Here is an 8,236-nt window from a genome sequence, read left to right on the forward strand (position 1 = left end):
CTAACACACTGTGATCAACTATACTTCAGCTAAAAAAAAGGCAGGGGGAAGGAAACCAGCTCTGGTCCTTGCTCATCATCAGAGCGGGGAAGCCAGGAAGCCCCGGGCTGCCTTCTGAGGATGATGCCTCCTCCCGTGCTGAGGAGGGGGATCAGAGGGTGGGGGTAGGGGAGGCAGCCGGGCTGTGGAAGGTGTGGCAGGGGCTGAAGGAGCAAACTGGGCTGGAGTCTGCTTGGCAGCAGGACAAGAGGCTGAGGAGGTCCTGGGGCAGCCAGGCAGGATTCCGGCCGGGGGCTCCTAACCTGGGGTGCCCGACCCCCAAGGGATCCATGGAGAGAATTCATGAACTTGGGTGGGAGAAACTCCACCTTCACGTCTACAAACCTGTAATCAAATCAAGGCACTGCCTTCCACCGTGAGTGAGTACAGGCCTCAGACGGCAGGGCTGTTAGCAGCCCCTGCAACTCTGCATCAGCGAGCCTCACAAATTTCCTCGTATCCCGTGTGGGCCTCTCAATACGCCAGCTGTGCCGACTGTGTCTTCAAAATTACATTTGCTCTTAGACCTGACGCCAGATCTTATTTCTCTAAGCACATACATTACCATTGCTATTTTGGTAACTGGTTTCCTTTGTAATTCTATTATTTTATATTGTGCTTTTAAAAACATTATTCTGATTTATTCTGATGGCTTTATCTGACTGGAGAGGGGCTCCTGGTGCCAAGAAGGCTATCAGGCCCCTGCAGCTGTTCCCTGGGGAGGCCCTCAGGGGCACAGGGGTGACAGGGGCCAGAGGAAATGGTCCTTCCCGGAGCTCTAAAGGCAGCAACCTCCACAGCTGACCGGGGAGACCAGGTGTCCAGCCCTGCAGGCCACCTGCCTACAGAGCCCAGTGTGACCAGCAGGTGGCAGCCCTGCTCAGCCATGCTCCCAGTCACCTCCCCTTGCAGCCTGTGGGCATCACAGGGAAAGAGGGGATGTGGAGGGTGTGGGTCCTGGCAGCTGTGGCACCTGCAGGTGCACACATCTGTGCACATGCGTGAACACACAGGCACACACCAGATGCGTAAGCATGTTCACACTGACACAGCTGGAGGCGCCTAGTTGGGAATCAGCTTCCAGAATATTCAGCCCCTTCTGGGACAGAAGGCGTCCCTGGGACGCTTGCCCTTGGGAAGTCCTTTCAGAAGAGCGATTCCCTTTGTTCTTCCTCATCTTTTCCTTCCCTAATAGCTTGTCTGAGGCATCCGCAGGTCAGCAACAGCTCCAGCCACAAAAATAATCTAACTGCAGCTGAGGCGGGGAGTGGGGTGAGGAGGTGAAGATTGATTTCTGGCCGGACTCCCAGACTTTGGGCAAGTGGCCTGATCTTCTCTAGCTTCTTTGTGTAGCACAATTTGTATAAAGAGCGAGCTCTTACCACTCAACCACTAAAAGACAAGCCACCCGATGAAAAATGGGCAAAGGACTTGATTACAGACATTTCTCCCAAGAAGACAGACAAATGGCCAATAAACACGTGACAAGATGCTCGATATCATTAGTTACCGGGAAATGAAATCAGAACCACAACGAGCTACCACTGCACGCCCACGGGGATGGCTGTAATAGACAAAACAAAGCATGAGAAAACCGGAACAGAACATAGGAAGTACGGGCAAGGATGTGGAGAAATGGGGACCCTCATCTATTGCTGGTGAGAAAGTAAAATGGAAAATAGTTTGGTGGTTCCTCAAAAAGTTAAACATAGAATGACCGTATGACCCAGCAATTCCCCTCCTAGGTAGACGCCTAAAAGACCGGAAAACAGATACTCAGGGACTTGTTCACGAACGTTCCCAGCAGCGCTGTTCACAGTAGCCAAAAGGTGGGACCACCCATCAACAGAAGAGCAAACGAAACCACTGTGGTGCATACACACAGCGGAACATGATTCAGCCTGAAAAAGGACTGATACCTTCTAGACCATGGGTGAACCATGAAAATACACTCAGTGAAAGAAGCCAGTCACGGAAGGCCACACCTGCATTATGATTCCATGTATCTGAAGCATCTAGAATAGGCAGATCCATAGAGACAGAAAGCAGATGGGTGGTTTCCAGGGGCCTGGGCTGGGGACGTGGCGGGGAAGAATGGGGAGCGATCGTTTGTTGGGTAGTGGGTGTTCTGCTGGGACAGCGAAAAAGTTTTGCAACCACAGAGAGGTGGTGGCTTAGCCTTCTGAATACACTGAACGCTACTGAATGGCTCACTTGAAAATGATTGATTGTATGTTATGTCAATTTCATTCTTTTTTTTTTTAAATAAAAAAGAGAAAATGGGTACATTTTCCAGGCAGTCATCCAAAGAATGCTCTGGCGGCATCCACAAGCCTTGCCCAGGGGCCAGACACATGCGCTTCTTGCTCAGTTTGCTGCTTCGTGGCAGAGGGCTGATGTGGAGACTGAAGATGGAAGATTCTGGAGGAACAGTGGGAGGAGAGACCAAAGGGAGCCGAGTGACCCTCGGGGGGCCCCACTATGTCTGCAGCTTCTGACCAAATCTGTGTCGCAGACACTGGTGCTTCTCATGAGTGAGGGGAGGTTCCTCAGCAAACACCTCGCTCAGTGGAGATCTTTCTGACCTACTATGTGCAGGTGTTGGGGACACTGCAGCTCAGAAGGGGGAAAGCCCCACCAGGGCTCACCAGGAACCCCCTCCCCACCAGGTGATGGGGAGCAGGTGGCCCAGGCCCCACGGGACAGAGCTGGGGTGGGAGATGGAGGAGGGAGGGAGCAGAGACCACAGGCTGGACCCCCGCCCACAGGCTCTGGGGAGAACAGGGGGCCAGGGTGCACTAACCTCTTCCTCAGCGCTGGGCGGCAGCTGCTCCCTCCTGAGACCTGGGTTTCTACCACTGTGATGCACGCTTGTGCACGTACACGCAGGTGTGTGTGTAAGTGCCTGTGGGTGAATGGTGCACCGGGCACACCGTGGGCCCCTGGATAGATGGGGTAAAGCACTGGCCAAGGCCTTTAGACAACCGCAGGTGCTGGGGTCCAGATTCCAGGAGGCCGACGCGACCCGTTGGAACCAGGACTTTCCAGAAGCAAGAAGGTGAGGGAGGACCCAGGTAGGGAAGGCAGCTTTGCCCTGGCCTCTGCCAGGCAGCTCTGAGCAAGCAGGTCCCCGTGGGTCTCCCCAACCCCAACACAGAGGGGACGCAGACAATCTGGAGGCTCAGGGCAGTTGCACATCTCTAGCCCAACCTCTGCATCAGAACTTGGAAAACACACAAGCCCAGGTGAAGTTCGCATCAGGTGATGTGAGACTCCCGTTTCAAAGAACCTGTCGAGTCCCACGGGTTTTAGGTTCCTTCTGAACAACCGATGATCTCTGTCTCCGGCTCAGGAGGCGCCCCTGACCCGCGGGGAACACGCTCTCCTGGCACCTCGCTTCTCACATGTCCAGAACTGGGCTCCAGTCTCCTCCTCTCCACCTGTCCTCCGGGCCGGAACCTTCCCCGTGGTGGAAACCTCCTCTCCCACCCGTCAGGTGCACAAGCGCCACACCGGGGAGATTTTCATTCTTGCTCTTTCCCCCTCCCGCACCCAATCCATCGCGAGTCCTGCAACCTCTATGTCTGGAATGACCCCCAAATCCTTCTGCATCGGTCTGTCTGTCCTGCCTGCACGGTTCCTCCCCTGGGAAGCTGCTCCCTGGTCTCTGGGACAGTGACCTCTAACATCAGCACGCCGGGCACACTTCAAAGTCTGAGTCAGTGGTGAGTTAGGATCACGGAGGCCGTGGTGGCAAGAGGTCCGCGCGGCGGTGCTGGTGCCGGTGCCGCCGGTGCCGAAGGCCTCGCAGGGGGATGCAGCCTTCGTTTTCTATTTTCTTCCCCAAAGCCCCGGTGTGCTTCCGGGAATGGACAGCAGGGGGTGCCATAAGCCAGCTGCAGATTGGAAGGCCAGGCCTGGCTTCTAACTCTGCTGCTCCAGCTTGGGCGGGAGTTCCCGGTCAGTCCCAGACCCCCAGACTCGCAACGAATGTTTGTCGGGCCCCAGGCCACCCCTAGCCTGGGGGAGGCTGGACGGGTGTGGCCGGTGCTGCATCTTTTCTCAAACAGAAACCGCGGCCCCTGTCCCCAGACAGAGGTGGGATCAGCTCACTGTCCCGCTTAAAATGCCCAGCGCCTCCCTCTACCCCTAACCACCAAGTCGGGGCGCTCGGTGTTCGAGCTGCTCCCACTTACCTCTCCAGCCTTGTTCCCTATCGTATGCATCCACTCTTTGTCTCATCCCTGCTCGCCGCTGTCAGGGCTCACCTTCATCCACGAGGCCACGTGCCCTGTGCTGGGATGAAGCCACCAACAAAGCAAGGCCAGCCTCTCGGGGCTTCACATCTGGTGGATGACCAGCTTGGGGCCAAAAACAACAGAAAGAGCCACCAGCTCTCAGGAGGTGGTGCCTCTGCTTCACGTCCTGCCTGGGGAGCCTGTCTGAAACCTGGCTGGTGCCCAGCCCAGGGCCCGGGGGAGAAGGAAGAGGCCGAGTTTCCTGACTCCGGTCCAGACCACAGCCGTGAGGTTCTGATGACCACAGGTGGCTCTTCTGGCCGAGAACCGCGAGGCCTCCCCGGGCTCCGGCCTCCCAGGGAGACGGTCTAGCATGCTGAGCGCGAGGGGGCGAAGACGTAGCAAATCATCCAGCAGGTACCTTGTTACAAGCACTACCACCAGCTGTACCCAGGGTGATGACATACACATGTCGGCCAGATTTTAACACTTACTAGGGAAAAGGTCATTGCCTGTGATCTACTTATTTTTATATTTCACCCTGGGCGCAGTGAGCATTCTTGGTATCTTCAGATTCAACCCACAAACGACAACAGTGTCCTCACTGTTTCCTGAGCTCCTGGAAAACCGCAGAGGTTAAAGGAACCCGCATCCCTTGTGTTCTGGGAAGAACCACCCTTCTCCAGAGGACATCGAGAGGACTCAGGGACGCTCCCTCATTTGCCAACACAAGGCCAGACACAGAGCTCAAAATCCCTTTTCTTTGCCTCCCAATGATGACCTGAGTTGCTTGTCTCCACGGGTCAAGCCTTTGGGATGAAATCTCTCTCCCTATGTCCAGATTTCTTTCCATTTGACACTTGGGAGACGGTTGCTGATGACTCTGTAAGTTTCAGGAGGTCAGAGCAGACGATGTCAGAAGCCTGCCCACCCACCTCAGGTGCTCACGGTGGTTAGGGAAAAGTGCTTTTGTGACCAAGCAGGCAACGTCACAGGATTCCTAGAAACACGGCACAGCTGGGCTGGGCCCACCCCCTCCCACCCCCTCCCACCCGCATCAGCCCCGACGGCCCGGCCCAAGGCAACCCCACTAGTGCAGCATCACCGTAAAAGCCAGGAAGCAGTGATTACCTGACACAAGGACCTGGAGGCAGAGGAACAGGGGGCCTGCTCTCTTCTTGGAACCCGGAAGGGAGAAATGCAACAGGAAGAAAACATAAATTAATCACTGTGGCTTCTCCTGCCTGAGCAGCAACACTGAGGTCACAGAGCCGGGGCGAGGAGGTGGGACTGGGATTTAGCCTCCTGGCTTGCCGGCTTCCACCTGCCCTAGTGGGCTCCCCAGCTGCTGCTTCTCAAGCCTGGGGAGGGGCCCACATGTCCGCGGGAGGGGCCGGGAAGGAGGCTGAGATGCAGGGGCTGCTCTGACCACCAGGGGGCGCCCAGGCTCCGGGGGGAGGGGAAGGCCCCGCCACAGGGCTGAGAGCAGAGGTAAAGGGTTCGAGGTCCCTCTCCCACATTCTCACATCCTCCCACCAGCCCCACAAGACAGCCCAGGTGGAGCTGCTGGGACTCACATCCTTGCAAGTGCATGACCTTGGGCAAGTCATTTTACTCTCTCAGTCTCACTTTCCTTGTCTCCTTTGGGGAGAATAATGGTGCCCCAGGACCCAGGACACGGTAACTGCTACCACTTATGCTGCTACTACCATCAACCTCGTCTACAGCCGAGGCAACTGAGGTCCAGGGTCGGGTTTATGGGCGAATAAGAGCTGGAATGAAATCCACCCCCCCCCCCGGGTTCTGACTAAATATCCCATTGCAGCACCTCCCAGGCATGCCCTCACAGAGTTCCAGACCCTTCCACGCCCCCTGGACCAGAGATTTATGGAGGGTGAGGAAGCTCCCTGCACTGTGTAAGAAAGGCTGGAACCAGGGAGACAGAAGAGCTCCGGGTCTGCGCCTCGCCTGGGGCACATGCAGCCGCTGACCTCTCTCAGCCTCTGTTTCCCTGGAGATGATTCTTTGGAAGGAGCAGGGAATTAGGTGAGGGGTTGTGTGTGAAAGCACTTTGTTCCTGGGAACGCTGGCCCCACCCTGGAGCTCTGAGAGGGCAGGGACCAGGTCTGAGGTCTTGGTTCCCGGGGTGGGACAGGGTCGCTGGTGTGTACATGGTAAACAAGTTCCACTGCAGGTGCCACGGCCACGGGGGGCAAAGGTGGGGGTGGACTGACACACAGACTCATCCGTGGGCGTCAGAGGCAGAAACCTGGGGGAGGAAGGAATGCACAGAGGTGGTGGAGCAGGTGGGGGGACAGTTACAACCTCGCCTTCTGGAGAGCACGCAGTCTGGCGTGCTACAGAGGTCAGCGACGTCCTGGACGAGGACCAGGACATGTATCACTAAGTCCCTCAGCCAAAGGGACAGGACTGGGGACCCTGCTGAGCAAGGAGAACCATGGCTGGCTGGAGCTGTGTTCTCGAATCACACCCAGAACCTACCTCTGGCCTCTGCTGGGGCCCCAGGCGGGGTGCCGGGAGGCGCCCCACCAGCCTTGGCTTCCCCCCAGAGTGCTGGGTGACCTTCGGAAGATTGCTCTCTGTGATTCTCCCCGCGGCCTCGCCGCAGCTCCATCTTTAAAAATAGTTGCAGAAAAGTCCATTGCTTATTCAATGAGATCTTTTGTTAAAAAAAAAAAACAAAATTCTGCAGCTTTGGTTTGTTTAGTTCATACAAGGTCTGACTATTCGAGTGCCGCTGACTCATTAAAGAAAAATAGGACTCAGGGAGGCTCGGGGAGCCTGGCGGGGCGGTGGTCACTCAGGCTCAAATCTCGGTCTGTTTTGGAAGCCTGGGGCGATCGTCCCACCTCTTGGAGCCTCAGTGTGTTCTCATGTGTATGTTGGGGATAATAATAATCAGAATGCCGAGTCGTAGGAGTCAGAGACAAACAGGACACGGTCCCTCCCTCCGCCATCCTCTCTCTCAGGCTCTGCACCCTGCCCCACCCCCAGCCAAACTTCTGGCAAGAACTGTGGTCTGGCCTCCCTCCCAACCACTGCTCAGGGCAGCCCGGCTTCCCACCCACATCGCCTCTGAAACTGCTCTTTCCAAACTTACCGGTCATGATCACATGTCATTAAAAAAACAATGCACACACTTTAATTTAAAAATCCTTTATTGCCAGAAAATACTATCATCTGAGCCTTCAGCAAGTCACAGAAGTAAAATCAAGGATCGCCGATCACAAATCACCGTAACAAATAATATAACAATGAACAAGTTGGACATACCGTGAGAATGACCAAAATGTGACACAGACGTGAGTGAGCAGATGCTGTTGGAAAAATGGAGCTGATAGACTTGTTCACCTCGGGGTTGCTTCAATGTGTAAAAAATGCAGTATCTGCAAAATGCAATAAAATGAGGTATAGAGCGGGCATTCCATAATACTTTTTGAATAAATGAGTGAATGAATTATGAAAGAATATTCATGAATGAATGAACTGCCATAGAGCCTGGAGAGAGAGTTAGAGAGTCATTTGCTTCATGGCTAACCCACTGCCTCTCTCTTCTGATAAAACCCACATGCGCCCTTTACCAGCCAAGAACACCACTATGATTGTTACGATTTATTGAGCACTTCCAATGTCTTAGGAGAATCGCTGGAAGCACTTTACATCCTTTAGCTCACCTAATCGTCACATCAGTCCTAGGATGGGGTTAGTATTATTAGCTGCACTGAGGCACAGAGAAGTTTAGTAACCTGCTCAAGGTCACACAGCCAGAAAATGGCAGAACCAGAACCAAGGCAGTCTGACTGCAGAGGCCACAGTCAAATCAACTGCGAGAAACGATTTTCCAGCTCTTTTGATCACGCCCGGCAGTAAGGACATTATACATTCAGAGCTGGTATACCGCGCACATACCGTTGAAAAAATTTTCACTAAGTATTCCA

The 8,236-nt window shown here is 54.8% G+C and overlaps 1 long non-coding RNA gene across 1 annotated transcript; it reads left to right on the forward strand.

Annotated features, from left to right (window-relative positions):
• Positions 1-5,334: 5,334 nt before the first annotated feature.
• On the forward strand, positions 5,335-7,720 carry LOC140686978 (uncharacterized). The gene is made up of 3 exons (XR_012060987.1): positions 5,335-5,561; positions 6,103-6,323; positions 7,466-7,720. It is a non-coding gene; the product is annotated as an uncharacterized lncRNA (long non-coding RNA).
• The last annotated feature ends 516 nt before the right edge of the window (positions 7,721-8,236 follow it).

The sequence above is a fragment of the Vicugna pacos genome, chromosome 18, assembly GCF_048564905.1.
Source record: "Vicugna pacos chromosome 18, VicPac4, whole genome shotgun sequence".
Lineage (NCBI taxonomy): Eukaryota > Metazoa > Chordata > Mammalia > Artiodactyla > Camelidae > Vicugna > Vicugna pacos.